General features: G+C 45.8%; 2 protein-coding genes across 5 annotated transcripts in view; one reads left to right on the forward strand and one right to left on the reverse strand.

Moving 5' to 3' along the window:
- MACROD1 (mono-ADP ribosylhydrolase 1) overlaps window positions 1-15,692 on the reverse strand; it is a 344,907-nt gene that overhangs the window by 258,292 nt on the left and 70,923 nt on the right. The gene's annotated exons all lie outside the window — the stretch shown is intronic.
- Window positions 1,340-15,692, forward strand: part of FLRT1 (fibronectin leucine rich transmembrane protein 1) — a 30,472-nt gene continuing 16,119 nt past the window's right edge. Inside the window, exon 1 of the mRNA XM_035097651.3 lies at window positions 1,340-1,790. The gene's annotated coding sequence lies outside the window, so the exon portion shown is untranslated. The remainder of the gene's footprint in view (window positions 1,791-15,692) is intronic.

Below are 15,692 nucleotides of genomic sequence, written 5' to 3' on the forward strand. Positions count from 1 at the left end.
GGAAGCCGCCCAGAGTGGCTGGGGAAACCCAGCCAGATGGGCGGGGTATATATTATTATTATTATTATGAGGAGAGCCATGACATGACGTAATGTGCTGGATGCTTCCTATCTGATGTAGGGTAGGGGCGGTGGCTATCTTCTTCTTGTGTTAGAATTTTACCCCTGAGCTCAGGGCTCTAAGGCTGCAACCCTATACACATTTACTCGAGAATTACGTTTTACTTAAGGTGGAATCTACTCACATATAAAAGCCATTCTGAAAATGCTTTTTAAAGTGTTTTTAAAAATTAATTGAATTTTCCATAAGGCTCACAATCGCCATCTAAAGTCACATTGTATATTGCACTTAAGACACACTTAAAACGTTTTATTTGCAGCTGTATAGCTGAGTCCTAAGGGAGAGTGTCTCACTTCTGAGTAAAAAATGCACAGGATTAGGCTGCAATCCTACACAGGACTAAGCCCCACTGAGCTCAGTACGTCTTTATTTTGAAGTAAACGCACAAAAGGCTGTGACTCTGGCTGCATGCTTACTTGTAAGTAGAGGTGCCAACCCTGTCATTCACTCATGTGGCCTGATCCTACACGTGGAAGAGTTACTCTGATTTCAACAAAGATTGCTTCACAGAAAAATTACAAGCATACTTTTGGGCAGGACAGGGGCAAAAAAATTAGGCTTTATTTCACCTGGGTCAAAGACCCAGTTTGGCACCTCCCCTCCTCAATGGTGCCCCACTAGAGTCTTCACCAGGCAAAAACCCTGGCTAGCGTGACCTTTCGCAAGCTTCTGAGGAAGGGGCATGGGTATGTGGATTTGTAGTCCTGCAATCTGCACAACGTATCACTTGGGATGTGTAAGTCTCAACTGCACTCAGATGGGGTTACTTTGGAGTAAACTTGCACAGGAGGAAGGTCTGTCTCTCAGGGTCTGCCAGTTATACACCCTAACTCAGGGAATATGCCCTGTAGAATTCAGTCACAAATCTGGGGGCTGCTTTTTGTGAATGGAAGAGAGGGGTGGTGGGGGAGGGGCAGTCTAACCTTTGCCCCCAGTTAAGCTCCACCCGTGTACACTATTCTCCACCCAGTGATGTAGTCTGTTAGTTTATTTGCATCTGAACTAGTGAAAAGGATGGGAGACAGATGTGATTTGGGGGAGGGCCCTGATCAGATTTGTAAAACGTTAAGACGCGGGGTGGGGTGGGGGTCTTTGCAATTGAATCTGAATCTTCCCTCCACCCCACCCGCCAGAAATTGCTTCGTAGCACCGCCTCCTAGTCCTAAATCCTCCTCCCTCTTCCAACCTCTCTTTTCCCCCCTCCTCCTCTCCCTGCAACGGGCCTTTTGCACAACACACACACGCAGCTGCACGCAGCCATCACTCCCGGGTCTCCCGTTTGCACGGCTGCTTCAAATGGGCCCCCAGAGAGGGATGAATCCGGAGCAGCGGAGGCACTGAAATAAAAAAAGAAGAAGAAAAGGGGGGAGCACAAATAAAGGAGAGGAGGGTCGGGATTCGGGCGCAGCGGCAGCAGCGGAATATGGCACCGCAATGCCGGGAAGAGGGTTTTTAGGTGCCCGCTGGAGATCGCTCCGCTGCCGCCTTGGTTGCAGAAGGGGAAGCGAGCGCGCCCGGATTTGGAGAAAGCTCTCTCTCCCCACCCCCAGTTCCAAGACCGGGAAGGGGGGAAAGCAGGACCTAGCTATCCACACGCGCCATACAAACTCAACACGCGTTGCCAAAAGGGGAGCCGGCAGGAGGAGCGTCGCCGGGGATGCCAAGGCGCGGTGAGTAGCTTCGAGGCAGGGGGAGAAAAAGTTTGCGAGGCAGGGATTGAATTGCCCGGGGCGCCTGGCAGCAGGGATCCGTGGCTGACTGGGTGTCTGCGTGTAGTAGGTAGGGGTGAAGTATCCCGCTTGCTGGAGAGCAGCCTTGGCGGTGGAGATCGGCCCTTGGACCAAATCTCGCCGCCGCCGCTGCCGCCTCTACCCCGCTTTACACAGGCATCTCCTAGCTGCCCACCGTTGGAAACTGGACACTGGGCAAGCCGTAGGTCTGAGGCGGCAGCGGAGCGGTTCGCCTGAAGGAGAGACCTGTCAACACACACTGACTGCCCCCCCCCCCGAGAGCTAGTCCACCCCTGGATTTTAAGGTTCTGACGGTGTTTGTTTGTTTGTTTAATTTCTCAAACCATTCTAAGCCGTCTAGAGTGCTGTGAGTGCAATATAAGGGCGGATGTGCATTTTCTAAATGCAGGAGAGCAGAAGAGGACCGTTGCCTTCAGGTTTTACGCAGAAACACCATGCTGGTTACCAGCACAAACAACAGATGCTGGATGAGATGGACCCTGTGGGGGATGCAGCAGCAGGGCTCTTCTTGTAGGAGGGCTGAGAGAACCTGTGGCCCTCCAGGGGCTGCTGTACTACAACTCCCAGCAGCCCCAAACAGCCTGACCAATGGTCAGGGATGATGGGAATTGGCCATTGACCACGCTGACTAGAGTTTAAGCGTATTTGGAGGGCCACGGGTTTCCCCCACCCCATCTCATAGAAGAGAGCATGGGGGGGGGTTTGGGGAGGGGAGAGATGTTTCCATCTTGGTTTGCTCCCCAAATACCTGTTTATTGAGCATTCATCCTGATTTGCTTGCCCGAAGTTTGCAGCAGGGGTTGTTTATTGAGCATTCCTGCATGGATGTTAGATGTGTTGAGCGGGTGTTAATTTCACCTTTTCCAGTGCATTTTCTTGTCACAATAAGTTTTTTTTTGGGGGGGGGTTGCTCAAGAATGGCAGATCAGCTTTAATTGTGCAACCTGATTTTGTGCATGACTCGTGTCATATATATGGATAGTTTGGAAAGGCCTCCAGAAGAAGTAAGTGGGATGTATGGAGACAGTGGGGAAAGTGATCCACACACCCCTCTCCTCTTGTGTGTGTGTGTGTGTGTGTGTGTGTGTGTGTGTGTGTGTGTGTGTGTGTAGAATATTGAATACTGGGACTGAATTTGAGAAATCTGTTCAACTGTGAATATATTGTGGTGGCTTTAGCAAGTTGCTAGCACTCAGTCTAACCTACCATACAGGGTTGTTGTGAGGGGTTTTTATGGGGGGGGGTTGTTCTGAGCACCTTGGCACATGTGCAAATGGAGTGCAAATATAATACCAGAGACATTCCAACTCTAGTAAAAATATTGCTGCAGAGGAGCTTGGGTGAAAAATGTGGCTGGAATCCTCTACTGCACTATATCAGGGATGTAGTTGGATAAGTTTCCTACATCCCTGAGTGTTGACTATGCTGGCTGAGGGTGATGGGCGCTGGAGCTCACCAACATCTGGAGAGCCACATGTTCCCTCGCCTTGTACAACAGACATGATGAGTCTGATTAGGTGTGGCAGGCCCCTTCATTTGACCAGTCAAATACTGTCAGTGGGTTTTGGTCAGATATTGAAAACTAATCCAAGAATGCTATTGTATAGACAGCAGCTTGTCTTGCTTTTATAATTTTATGGTGCTGTTTGTTAGCAATGGAGGCAAAAAGGCAGCTTGTCCCCTGGCACTGTATAAAACTCTGGGGGAAACCTAGTGGTATGGCAGAGCTTTTGTGGCTGCCAGTGTAGTTTAGTGGCTAGAATCTTGGACAAGGATCTGGGAGACGAGGGTTCAAACCCCTACTCAGCGATGTGGCCCACTCTGTGACCTTAGGCCACTCAATATATCTCAGCCTAATCTAATTGACAGGGCTGTTGTGAAGGCAAAATGGGAAGCAAGGGGGAGGAGATATACTACCTCAAACACCTTGGAAGAAAGGTGAGATACAAATGTAAATACTGTGGACGCTCGGGTTGCAAACGTGATCCGTGCAGGAGGCACATTCGCAACCCACAACGTTCGCAACCCACGTCGCTGCACGTCGCAATTCGGCACTTCTGCGCATGCGCAAAGCGCAATTTAGCACTTCTGCACATGCGCAAGCACATGCACAAGCACTGAAACCTGAAAGTAACCCGTTCCAGTACTTCCGGGTCTGCAACCCGAGGCATGACTATACTGCGTCTGCAACCCGAGGCATGACTATACTGCTCGCATCTCCAGACAGGAACACAAGCTGCCATCAGTAGCTGAGCAGATCAAGGAAACTCAAGTTCAAATCTTTAATCATCCATGAGACTGATTAGGTGACATTGTGCCATTCACACACTTTTAAGACCTACCAATTCATAGGGCTATAAGAATAAAAGAAAGGCAGGGAGGGCTGAGTATGCATCCCTGGCAGGATGGGTTGAATGGGAAAAAAGTAATAGAATTAATAATTCATTACCATTGTTATTAAAGTTACCTGTTATTGAGAAACAAAGGCATTATCTAATTTGTTTTTCAGTTTTGTGATTAGCATATGCATGAAAGCTGCTGCTGATTAACCTCCTGCTTGTTCTTCCCATTAGTAAGAAAGCTGTAAAAATACATGACCACCAGTGAACTGATCCCTTTTAAACTGGTTCAAAACCCCAACCTTAGTCTGAGAAAAAATATTATCTTAAGGTAATTGGCTATTATTTTAAAACCTTTGTACCCTAGCTTTCCTCAGTAGACCTCAATGCAGCTAGTAGTGATAAAATTACAACAATTGTTGCATAGTCTGTCTCTCAAAAACAAATGTGCCCAAATTCCTCACATGCAGTAGGTCAGTCTTGTGCCATCTTGAGCAGATGAAACCATCTCCCAAACCTACTTGATTTAATCCACTGCAGTTGAGAGTTAGATTCTACACTTACTGTACTATGGATAAGTTATGAGAAGGGCTAAAGCTCACTGGTAGAGCATGTGTTTTGCATTTAGAAGGTTCCAGGTTCAAGCCCCAGCATCTCCTGGAAGGGTGGAGAAAGACCCCTGCCTGTAACCCTGGAAAGCTGCTGCCAGTCAATTGTCAGTTTACCAGCTTACCAGATGATGGGAGATGTAGTCCAAAAACAGCTGGAGACTCAAGTTTGGGAAACACTGGTAGACAATACTGAACTAGATGGACCAATAATCTAAGCCAGCTCCCTATGTGTATAAAGGAGAGGGGGGTGTAGTCCGGTGGTAGAGCATCTGCTTTGCATACAGAAGATCACAGGCTGGCAATGTTCTTTTTGAAACGCTAGAGCAGGCATCCCCAAACTGCGGCCCTCCAGATGTTTTGGCCTACAACTCCCATGAGCCTTAGCTAACAGGACCAGTGGTCAGGGATGATGGGAATTGTAGGCCAAAACTTCTGGAGGGCCGAAGTTTATGGATGCCTGCCCTAGAGAGCCACTGTCAGTTAGTGCAGACCAGGTGTGGGGAACCTTTGGTCCTCCAGATGTTGCTGAATTGCAACTCGCATCAGCCACAGCAAGCATGTCCAATGGCCAGGCAGGATGGGAGTTGTAGTTCAGCAACATCTGGAGGGCCACACATGTACTATCTTCACCACGTGATGGACCCATGGTTTGATTCATTTTAAGCCTATATTCCCAAGCCGCTACCCACTTGAGTCAATGCTAAATCCTAACTTGTTGCTGATCAGCCTCATTCCATTGGAATTAATGTAAATAATTGTCATTTGATGTAATAGCAGTAGTTCTTTTGAAACAAATGGGACCAGAGCCTTGGCATGTTGAGGATCCGCCTTAATCCAATGGAGTCAAGCCAGACCACAACTTGGTGTAGGTCTCACTTGAAACACTGGAGACAGTAGTCACAGCCACCAACATACATTTGAAACACATGGCTTTCCCCCCAAAGGATCCTGGGAACTGTAGGAATGGATATCCAGCTGGTATACGTTGGGAAACAGCTGATCCACTGGTGGTAAGAGAACCAGATCCAGAGCCTTTAAACCAGCCTCAGTTGTACCTCGATCTAAGGGAGTCAAAAGCCCAGATTCCCACTCGATGTGCATTAGCTAACATCTGCTAGAAACAGGATAACCTGGTTCCCTACTGTTTCCAATTAGCTTTGAGTTATTGGAATAAGCTCACAGTTCAGGGATGGGGGAACCTCTGGCCCTTCAGATGTTGCTCGTCTACCAGTCCCATCACCCCTGACCACTGGCCACACTGGCCGGTGCTGAGGGGAGCAGTAGTCCAACAGAAGCTGGAGGGCACAGGCTCCCCATCCCCAGGATAGATTCCCATGTCCTTGGAAGTGACTTTGGTCCCATTAACATCAACACCACAGATTGAAAATGATCCTGGGAACCATACGTTCAGTCTAGTGGGCCCAAGCTTGGATAACTCTTTCCCAAATGAAAGGCCACCCCTCCTTGTGGAACTTCAGGCACATGACAAGACTTGTTCCAGCAGGCAGTTTAAGGTAGTGTTTGGTTTTGTGGTAAATTGTATTGTTTGAGTGCCCCATTTTCTATGGATTGCTTTTATGTATGCTGCTTAGAAATGTGAATAATTAAGTGGTATGTAAATATCTTAAATAAATACTGTAATAGTTTGTTAAGGGTACTGGGAATTGTAGGTCTGCGAGGGAAGATCTACATTCCCCAGGATTATCTGGGGAAAGCCATGTGCTTTAAATGTATAGTGTAGATGTGGCAGAAGTTGCAGATCTTTCTCCTCAAACCCTTTCACCAAATGTGTTGGCATTGCCACCAGTGCAAAAACACGGTTGTAGCTTTGGAGCTGGAATGCTGGGTGGTGTTGACAAAAAAAAGGCTCTTTCCCAGATCTTTATACCAATGTAAGGCCTGGTCCTTTTTATTAATAAAAAGAGAGAGAGAGATTTGTAGGAAGAGTCAACATCCCAAGTTTACTCTTACTTCTTCTGCCTAGCTAATGTTCTTTGCTTTGAATGCATTCAAGCCTGATGGAAACTTTAAAGATGCAAGAACCGATTTTAATATTTAAACATGTGTTCCTTCAGGCAAGGGGTTTGGGAAGAAGAGGGTGTATGAGCTTGGGGGCTGTGGGCAGGGATTTAGCAGCAATATGAATTATTAGGCAGATTAAAGACTCCTGCAGGAATTGGGCTGTTTTTCTTTTTCTTTTCTTTTCTGGTTATGTGGTGAATGGAAGCTGAATTTACTCGGAAGCATCGCTCGACAGCAACACACACACACACACACACACACACACACACACACACACCGCTCCATCCATCCTGTCCCACACACTGCCAGATCAGATCTTCTATATAATAGCTGCCAAGGGGTTCAGGTCCCAAATGTTGCAGGTTGTTGTTCAGAGACTTAGCATCACGGCAAGATTCATAAGCAGTGGTGTAGTGTTAAATTCTGATATGCAGGCCCTCATTGTCATGGTTCTAAGGTCACGTGCAGACCGTCACTATTTTGGGGTGAGATTCCATCACATGCTGGCAAATTCTGGTTGTACAATTAGAAGTTTATTTGGGAGCCCTCTCACAACAAACTCTCTTCCCCGCAGACTGCCCCCCCCACAAATAGTCAACATTGTCTAACTTCCCTGCGATCAAATCAGGATAAATGCACAATGAACAGCTTATGTGGAAGCAGCGTAAAACTATTCAAAATGATTTTTTTTGACCAACATGGATGTTATATGGCTTGAATACAAAGTTGGCTGCCCCTGCCTCAATATCTGGCCTGGTAATAAGTTCTGGTGGACTCAAAAGCTTGCCAACCATTTTGGATCACTTTGTTTGGTCATAATAAAAAGATTTTGATGTGCCCCCCCCCAAAAAGTGTCAGTTTAAGTTTTAGCATGCAAGCTCATGTAAGCTACGTGTTCCTCTGCTTAGCTTATTTGGTGGATTTCTCTCTCAGAAAAGCTTATTGATTGGCAAATAAAACCCCAGGAGGCAACATCATCATCCCTGCTGTGAAATAAGTGGCTGCGCTTCCTTCCTGCTTCACTATGCCACTGTTCATAAAAACAGGGCTGTTCCACACCATACATTTGAAAAGCTTTCACAAGTGGTTTAAAACAAGTGGTTTCCCCCATGGAATCCTGGGAACTGCAGTTGATGCCTCACAGAGCTAAAATTCCCAGCACCTCAGTTCTCAGAATTCTTTGGGGAAAGCCATGTGCTTTAAATGTATGGTGTGAGTGTGACCTGAGACATAGGTAGGCAACCTGGGGCCGCAGGTTCACCATCCCTCTCTCAAATCAGTGTGAAGTGGGCATTCTCTGAAAAACTAGGCCACTTGGCTCACACACCCCTTAAAAATATTCAAGTGCGGTGGTGGGGAGACTTGGTGTTGATGCCAAATGCTAAAATTCTAGCTACACAGAGCAACATCACACACACACAAAGCAGATGGATACTGATTCCTTCTGGGGAAAATAACATTAGTAGTTTACATCTGATCAACCTCATCTGCAGCGACAACATCTGGGCATCAGTACAGCACAGTTTTCCCATGCTGAAAAATTGCTGTCAGGTTAGAGAGAGGTAGATTTCATCATCCTAATTTACCTTACTTTAAAAAAAGACAAAAAAGAGAAGTGTGTGTAGATGGGAAATCCTAATAACTGGATTGTTGCCTCTGGGATGGGCCTGTTGCATCCTTGTCAACTCTTTTTGTTCCCTGCCCTTTCTATATGCATTCCCACGCCAAGTACAAACAGTGAAAGGGGGGTGCCAATTATTTAGTAGACTGTTATGCCCATGGCCTGTTAGAAAGAGAAGTGTGTGTGAGAGTGTGGCTGAACAAACAGAGGTGTCTGTGTCTCATACACACCCTCTTTTCTGCCATTGGCTGAGCTGCTCTGATGTCACTAAACAGGTTGTGTAGCCCTAGGGTTTGGCATCAAAGTACTGTACTAAAGAAAGGGCTAGGGAAGGGCCTTTAATCAAGAATAGTAAGGTTAAAATCCTCCAGCCAAGGACGCAAAGCAAGGGCAGTAAGGAACGTGGCCAGGGGAGAGGGGGCGTGGCTGGGGAAGGGGCGTGGTGTGAGGCAGTGAGGTTCTGAGGACCAGGCAGTGAGATTCTGAGGGCTGCATATGGCACCTGACCTGGGCCCGAAGTTCCCCACCCTTGGTCCCCCATGTCACTTGAGGAGTTTCAGTGTTTGTGTGTGACTGTGCATGTTCTTGTACTGAATGGGTTTGCTGTTTTAAAATGTTCACAACTAATGGTCCTTCAGTATAACTGCAAGTTGGCATACGTGGAAGCCAGTGTGACAGAGTGGCCATAGCATTGGGACTTTGAATCTGGGTTTCACCCAGTTTGAATTCCCGGCGCTCACCCAAAAAAATCACTTGGTGGCCTTGGGCCAGTTAGATATTCTCTTTCAGATTCACCTACCTCAATGATTCAAGTCTGCCGCAGTCAAAATAATTAATTTTTAAAATAAATAAATAAATATTTTTTTTTAAAAAAATAGTCTAGTAGCACCTTAAAAAGGTAAAGGGCAAAGGGACCCCTGACCGTTAGGTCCAGTCGCGAACGACTTTGGGGTTGTGGCGCTTATCTCGCTTTATTGGCCGAGGGAGCCAGTGTACAGCCTCCGGGTTATGTGGCCAGCATGACTAAGCCGCTTCTGGTGAACCAGAGCAGCACATGGAAATGCTGTTTACCTTTCCGCCGGAGCGGTAGCTATTTATCTACTTGCACTTTGACGTGTTTTGAACTGCTAGGTTAGCAGGAGCTGGGACCAAGCAACGGGAGCTCACCCCATCGCGGGGATTCGAACCGCCGACCTTCTGATCGGCAAGCCCTAGGCTCTGTGGTTTAACCCACAGTGCCACCCGCGTCCCCTTAGAGCACCTTAGATACCAACTAAGTTTGTTTGAAAGCTCATACCTAGAACAAACTTAGTTGGTCTCTAAGGTACTACTCAACTATTTTTTAATTTTTTAAAAAATTCAAACAATTATTTCATCTATCTCAAAGGTTTGTAGTGAGGATAAAAATGGCCAAGAGAAACCACAAAGGCCACCCTGAGCTCCTTCAAAGAAAGACTGGGCAAAAATGTAATAGTTAGATCTATGTTGCATCATTCATTTGCCTCGACCAGCCCAGCTATCTCAGAATACTGTATCTGCCAACACAGACATCGAGAGAGATGAGACTGGAGTGTGGAGTGATGTGATGTGATGTGGTGTCTGTCATGTTGGACTTGGAATCTGGATCTCACCCTGTTTGAGTTCCTGCTCATCCGTACAGCTCACCAGGGAACGCCACCATGGCTTGAACCCAACGCCGTAGGCATGCAAAGCAGATGGCCTACCAATGCTGCTCCTCTGACAAAATTGAAGTAATATTGTAATTTAAACAGGAGTGCCCCTGATCATAAACAGACTGCCTTTTTTCTCAGTCATAAGCAAAAGCAGCATGTCCCACATACTCAGAATGGTAGAGACTCTTAATCTCAGGGTCGTGAGTTCAAGCTGCATGTTGAGCAAAAGATTCCAGCATTTCACGGGGGAGGAATGCTTCTCTCCAACCCCAGAGTTCCCTCTCAGAAAATTAAACCATGCACCAAGCCTCCCTTGACAACACCCTGAGAACACCTTTTTGTGTGTGTTTAACTTACCTTTTAAAAGTAAGATCTTTAGAGTACTACTTCACATACTTCCATGAAACTTTGTGCCCATTTTCATCACCAGATACAAGCAAAAGCATGGATCGCTTTGCAGAGACATGTTTTCTGGCTCAGTATAAGTTTTAAATCTTTCCCTCCATTCCCACACGCATAACGCCTTTTCTTCTCCATTTGTCAAGTGAGCAAGGTATCTGCCCAAACGTGTGCTTGCAAGTTCTTAAATCTCAGAGCAGCTCAGAGTTAGCAAAGTTTATGTTAACTTGAAGAACCACCCTTCTGGATCAGCCCCAAGGTCCATAGGAACATAAGGAGAGCCTGGCTGCTAGAGCAAGTCTGTGGTGGCCCCTCTAGTCCAGCACTCTGTTCTCACAGTGGCCAACCAGATGCCTTAATAGGAAGCCCACAAACAGGACTTGAGTGTAACAGCAACCCTCCTCACTTGTGATTCCCAAGTATTCAGAGACAGACTGCTTCTGACAATGGAGGTAGAACACAGCCACTGAATTTGAACCCTATTTTTGAGCCACCACTCTGTCTTGTGGGGGTGAGTTCCATAGTTTAACTATCTGCTGTGTGAAGAATCTGAAATGTGAAGTCCAGCATCCTGTTTCTGACAGTGGGCAGCTGGAGCAGCATGGGCAGCTCACAAACCATGCCATAAAAGCGACAGCCCTCCCCTCTTTATCTCCAGCATCCAGCCACTGGCTTAGAGTGAACTTAGGACTCACCTACTTTCATATGAATTGCTCAGGTTCAGCAAAGCTTTCTAAGGCTTCAAGTTTGCCAGGTCAAAGCAAGGCACTTTGTGTGCAGAGAAGCCAAGGGAAGGGTTGCAAAGTAGATGTTAATTATCTTGCAAAGGTGCTGATCGCATATTACTGTTTTGTTTTTTAACCTAGTAAGGTATCAGGCTCTCAGATACCTTAATTACAATAACTTTGTAAAGCAAACTTGAAAGAAAGTGAAAAGGAAGTTGGAAACAAGAGGCAGAAATTGGGTGATCGGATTTCAAAAGCGAGGGAAACTGTTGATGTGGAGTTACTCACCAAAGTGAGAATGCAGGATGCGTTTCTAATACAGGAATGCTGAGAGAGGCAAGCAAATGGCCAGATAACAAGAGCATTCTGCAGAATGCAAAAATAGCCGGATGGCAGATAGAAGTGAATTAATGCATACCAATTGGTACCCAAGGGGATACTTGCCAGAAAACGTGTTATTTTAAACATTTCAAAATAGATTCATCTGATACATATCCTCCCCCCCCCTCATATTCTGTGCTAAGAAGCATCTGTCTATCTGCCAGTCACTCTCCCATCACACCAAGAAATAGAACCCAAGGCGGAGATAAGTAGACTAAAGGGGAGGAGCTATGCAGAAGCAAGCCAGCTCTGCTCTGGAGTGCTTCCCATGGGAAACAAGCCGTGTGGTGATATCTGACATTTTCCTCCTCACAAATACTTGGATCACAGGGTTTAGGTTTACTCTTGACTTATGCTAGGGGATAAACCTCCATTACTAACAAATGGCACCATATATTTTTGAAATTTGTTTGTTTGTTCACTGTGCATTTGGACAATTATTAAGATACAGTCAAACCTCGGTTGTCGAATGTAATCAGTTTTTGAAGACTGTTCAACTTCCAAAATGTTCAACAACCGAGGCACGGCTTCCGATAGGTTGCAAGAGCTTCTTGCACTCAAGGGGAAGCCGCGTCGGACATACGGGTTCCTATGTTTGAATATCATTGGACACTATTTTGAATCAAGATGGTGGATTGAACCTTTCAAAGATAATAATAATAATAATCTCTATATATAGCCTTTCTCCGTAACCGCTGAACCGTAATGTAACAAATTTGGCCAAAACGTTCCATGCCCATCAGGGAGGGATCTGGCATAATTCACCCCCCCCAAAAAAATCACACCTAAAATTATGATTAAACACAAAAAGTGGCACCCAAATTAGACGTCACCACCATAAGCTCTGAAGACTCCAGCAGCATCCAATAGAAAGCCTGATTGCGTGCTCCCACCTCCCACCGCAAACACCACAAAGGCAGATCCCGCACTGCAACTACCAAAGACGCCTCCTCAAAGCCTGCCCCCCATTTTAACTGCCGCCCAACTCAAATCACCCCCTCTAACGTTACACCGCCATCTTCAGGTTTTTTTTCACTGGGGGACGACCAGGGAGGGGAAGGTGGGGGATGTAGAGTTTCGGGCGTTGTGTGTGTGAGTGTTGTGGACTTAACAGGGTCTACTTCAATCTTTTTTTGGAGGGGGGGACGGGTTGGGAGGGGTTTTACTTGGCTGGTGTCTGTGTGTGTTGCTGTGTTTTCGGACTACGGATCGATTTTTTTTTGAACGGGGGAACGGTCACTTAAAAAAAACCCCAAAACAAACAAACAAACCAACAACAATCATAAGAACTATTTAAAAAAACAAACCAAAAATCCAAGGACAAAGTTAATACATCCAGACAAAAAGAATACTGTACATCCAAAAATGAAAAAAATAATAAAACCCCATTACCTTTCTAAATACAAATTATTTCAAAACTCTAAAAAAACACCCAAAAAAAACCCCCACAGCAATGCGTGGCCGGGTCAGCTAGTAATAATAATATACTATTTATACCCCGCCCATCTGGCTGGGTTTCCCCAGCTTCCAACAGAATAAAATACAATAATCTATTAAACATTAAAAGCCTTCCTAAACAGGGCTGCCTTCAGATGTCTTCTAAAAATCTGGTAGTTGTTTTTCTCTTTGACATCTGATGGGAGGGCGTTCCACAGGGCGGGCGCCACTACCGAGAAGGCCCTCTGCTGTAATAGCTAGTTTCTAAACTGGTCAGATTTTTGGGAGTTCCTGAGCAGTGCCAGGTACAAGGATGCTAGTCAAATGATAAAAACAAAACATAAGCTGCTGCTTCTACAGTTGCGTTCACAGATTAGTTTACAGGTTCCTCATCCCTCTTTTAACCAGCTACTGAGCCATGATCTCTCTGTTGAAATATATCCTGGCCTGGTATAAGGCATTCTTCTATGTATCTGTCCATCTAGCCCACTATTGTCTACTCTGGCTGGCAGAAGCCAGTCAAACCTCTAACCTTTGGCATGTAAATCATAACCACTGAGATCTGTCTTTCTACCTCCCTCCCAGTGAAATGGTACAACTGGCCCATAAGAAACTGCCTTAAAGGATCCTGCTCAGGCTATTTGGCCATGTAGCCCAGTGTTGTCTACTCCACCTGGCAGCCACCTGGCAGGGCTTTTCAGGTGTTTGAACCCAGCACCCTAAGTAAAAATCATACCCCTGTCTACTCTTCCCCCAACTGGGTGCTTTCCAGATGCTGTTGAGACTAAAATTTCCATCATCCCTGACATCATGACATTGTAGTCAGACATCAAGAAGACACCAGGCTGAGGAAGGCTATAAAACCACACAAGGGTGTCCTCCAGGTGACCTGTTTATTGAACATACATCCTGATTTGCTTGCACAAAGTTTATGTAGAAGTCAAATTATATTCAGTCTCTAGGGAGCATTTGTTCAATTGTTTGTAGGGAGGTTATATGACAAAAAGCATCCATCCCGATTTGTTAGTGCAATGCTTACATGTCTTCCTGGTAATCATTGATTCATCCCACACTTTCCAGCATGTTTCCCGAATGCTTCCTTAACCACAAAAAGGCCATGTTTTCACAAAGCATATTTTTCTCACTACAACAACAGAGCCCTTTAATCCGCTTTAACTGTGCAAGCCTAAAATTTCTGGTGTGCATTTGAGTCCTTGCCTCAAAACACCTGATGGTATGGAGGTGACCAAGGTCACTGCAGTATGCAGCAGACCTGGGAGATTTTTTCAATATATCGTTCAAAATCAGTTATGAAGTCTACAGCACCATAACAGTTTCATTAAATGTTATCTGGCAAACATCGCGATTTTGAGAAAACCGTGTAGCCAGCCAGTGCCTTTTAGTGCTTCCTCTGCCTCCTGCAGGAGCAGAGAGCAACAATTATGAAAGTAGCTGGGAAAACAACAGCTTCTTTTGATTTTGCAGCAAGCCCCAGCTCAGTAGTGGTCGGAAGGTGTGATTTACAGAGATACTGTTCTGAGCTGGCTCGGGGCTTCTTGCTGGGAGCCCCCTTCTCCCTTTTGCCCCTTCCTTACCCACACGCCCACAAACACCCCTGAAAGAAGAAACTGGGGTTGTTTTCTTCAGAGTAAGAACAAAAGACATTGCCCTGTAACTCTTTTTCTTTATTCCCATCTCCCCTTCTGCCTGTGTATGTGCAAGAAGCCTTTCTTTCCCCTCGCTGGTGCCTATATTACCCGTCTGAGGCTGGGACTGATCACCTACCCCTACCACCCCCCACCCCTGTGTAAAAATAAGAACAAAAAAAAAGTTGCTGTGTAAGACATTGTTGGTTTGCCTTACATAGCTTCCCTCATATAAAAAAAGGAAGTTAAAAAATAATAATTAAAGGAAGCTACCTCGTTGATTGCTTGCCCTTCCTCCTTTCCTTTGATAAAAAGGGAGAGATTGGTGAGATGGGGGCTTTTGGGGGGGCGAAAGTGGGCTGCTCCCCCTTCCGCTGCTGCTGCCACCAGCGGCATTGATTCAGAATATTATTTTTCTCGTTTTCCTCCTCTAAAAACGGTGCATCTTATGAAGCGAAAAATACGGTAATGCAGATTAGCTCCCTGCCCCTGGATGCCATGAAACATTGTTATGCATATCCAGTGTGGTCAGATTAAATGGCGGATTTCTCTTCCCATTTTTAAAGCTCATTTTCATGGAAGCGTTTACACACTCCTGTGTTCTGTTTTTATTCCACATCCACCTATCCTGGCAGGCTTTCACAATTGCCAGGGCAGATTAGAATCGCCTCTGTTCCCCTCTTTTAGAAGGCTCTTCAGAAGAGTGGAAGGAGCCTAATCTTTTAAAGCTCTTTAACCACCTCAATAATACAGGTGGAGGCGTGACATTACGGTAGGAGCTAATCCATTTGTGAACCACAACCTAATCCTAGCAGAACCCATGCCACAACAGTAACCAAATTTACTATGTATTCCAATCGGTTTTTTAAAAATGATTTACACTGGCTTGCAGAATTTTATTTTAGGCCGGGAATGCATCTGATACAACCGCGTGCCCCCTGCATATATTGTTGTTGTTTAGTCGTTT

Source organism: Zootoca vivipara, chromosome 16, assembly GCF_965207765.1.
Source record: "Zootoca vivipara chromosome 16, rZooViv2.hap1.1, whole genome shotgun sequence".
Lineage (NCBI taxonomy): Eukaryota > Metazoa > Chordata > Lepidosauria > Squamata > Lacertidae > Zootoca > Zootoca vivipara.